This window comes from Arvicanthis niloticus, chromosome 28, assembly GCF_011762505.2.
Source record: "Arvicanthis niloticus isolate mArvNil1 chromosome 28, mArvNil1.pat.X, whole genome shotgun sequence".
NCBI lineage: Eukaryota > Metazoa > Chordata > Mammalia > Rodentia > Muridae > Arvicanthis > Arvicanthis niloticus.
Genome location: NC_133436.1, coordinates 1,059,769 through 1,062,010, shown reverse-complemented (window position 1 = coordinate 1,062,010; position 2,242 = coordinate 1,059,769). Strand labels below are relative to the sequence as shown.

General features: G+C 42.8%; 1 non-coding gene across 1 annotated transcript; it reads right to left on the bottom strand.

The window, feature by feature from the left end:
- Nucleotides 1-1,030: 1,030 nt before the first annotated feature.
- Nucleotides 1,031-1,137, bottom strand: LOC143440194 (U6 spliceosomal RNA). Its single transcript, XR_013108036.1, has one exon. It is a non-coding gene; the product is annotated as a U6 spliceosomal RNA (small nuclear RNA).
- Between the last annotated feature and the right edge of the window lie 1,105 nt (nucleotides 1,138-2,242).

Genomic DNA, 2,242 nt, shown 5'->3' with positions numbered 1-2,242 from the left:
AACTTTTCTTTCCCCCCCTTTTAATTGTTCATAATATTTACATTTCAAATTTTATCCCCTTATCTCATTCCCCCCACCACCCAGGAACCCCTTATCCCATCCCCCCTCCTTGTGCTTCTATGGGGGTGTGATTTTCCAGTTTCTATGATGCTGTTTCCATTAACCTAAACTGCCTCCTAAATTTGTAAATCCTTCCATTTGTGTTATTAAATCTCCTATTTTCTTTCTTTCTTTTTTCTTTTTTTCCTCTTTTTTTCTTTTTTTCCTTTTTTTCTCTTTTTTTTTTTAAAATTGGGTATTATATTTACATTTCAGATTTTATCCCCTTACCCCACTTCCTCCCACCACCCAGAAACGTCCTATCCCATCTCCCTTTCTCATACTTCTATGAGGCTGTGCCTGCACCTACCCCCCGCCCCCACTACCCCCTCCCCAGCCTCTCAATCCCCCCCTACTCTGTGTTCGTTTTTCATGGGACCAAGAATCTCCTCTCCCACCTATGCCCGACAAGGCCATCCTCCCCTACATATAGTGCTGGAGTCGTGGGTCCCTCCCTATGTGCTCCCAGGCTGGTGGTTTAGACCCTGGGAGGCTCTCATTGTTAGGTATTGTTGCTTTCCTCCTGGGATCACAAACCCTTTCTGCTCTTTCAGTCTTCTCTCTAAGTTCTCCATTGGGAAACCCTTGATCATATCAGTGGTTAACTGTGAGCATCATCCTCTGAATGTGTTAGTCTTTGGCAGACCTCTAAGGAGACAGCTATATCATGTTCTTGACAGCATGCACTTCCAGCCATCCACATCAGTGTCTAGCTTAGGTGACTGAACATGGGATGGATACGCAGGTGGAATTGTCTCCTGATGGACCCTCCTTCAGTTTCTGTCCCATGTTTTGTTTCCATATTTGCTCCCTTGAGTATTTTTGTTATTCATTCTAAGTAGAACTGAGGCATCCCCTCTTGGTCTTCCTTCTTCATGAGCTTCATGTGGTCTGTGGGTTGAGTCTTCGCTATTCCAAGCTTTTGGGTTAAAAAAAAATGGAACTATTCATGAATTTGCATGTCATCTTTGCGCAGGGGCCATGCTAATCTACTCTGTATAGCTCCAATTTTAGTATATGTGCTGCCAAAGTGAGCACTCCCATTGACTATCTATCTTCCATTCACTATTTCTTATTGCAAGGAAATTCTGGGTATTCATAAGCACAAGCAGGAGAACACAACTAAAGACATTTTACTACCTGTACCATGCAGCTGGGGTCACTAAACAGCAAAACCAGATATGTGGAATAAACAAGATATTTATCAGAGTGTGCTCAGCTGTTGTAGGCCGTTGAAAAACAAGTCTCTTATCAGGGCATATGGCTCGAGATGGCTGCAAAGATGATAGCTGCTTTCTGCTAAAAGTCAGCTCCCAACATTATATAACATACACATTTTTATGTAGCTATACTGTCACTTCTACACATCTCACCAATGAGCATGTTGGATAATGATTAAATCAGAATTATCAGGATTTCAACAGTTAACTTCCTTATATTACAAGGTAGTTGAGTTGTTTTAAAATATGCAATATATTATTAACTATAGTAAGCTGAGGTGAAATAATCTCTTACTGGAATTTTATTTTGTATTTTTGGGTGACTAGTGATTTTTGTCCTTTGTGTACATTCTTTTTTGTCCTTCTTTTTTTATTGGATATTTTATTTACATTTCAGATGTTATACCCTTTCCCTATTTCCCCCCCCACACACACCCAGGAACCCCCCCCCCCCAATCTCCTCACCTCTCCTCCTGCTTTTATGAAGATGTGCCTTCCCACCCTCGAATTCCCCCACACTAAGGCATTCAGTCTTCACAGGACCAAGGACCTCCTCTCCCACCTATGCCCAACAAGGCCATCCTCCCCTATATATACAGCTGGAGCCATGGGTCCCTCCCTATGTGCTCCCAGGTTGGTGGTTTAGACCCTGCAGAGCTCTGGTTGATTAGTATTGTTGCTCTCCCCAGGGGGCCTCAAACTCTTTCAGATCCTCCAGTCTTCTAACTCTTCCATTGGGAACCCCATAATCAGTTCAATGGTTAGCTGTCAGCATACACCTCTATATATATATCAGGCTCTGGCAGATCTCTAAGGAGACAGCTATATCAGGCTCCTGTCAGCATGCACTTCCCAGCATCCACATGAGCATCTATGTGAAGTAGAACTCATCCATGCCTCTGTATTCTTGTGCAATCATCTAT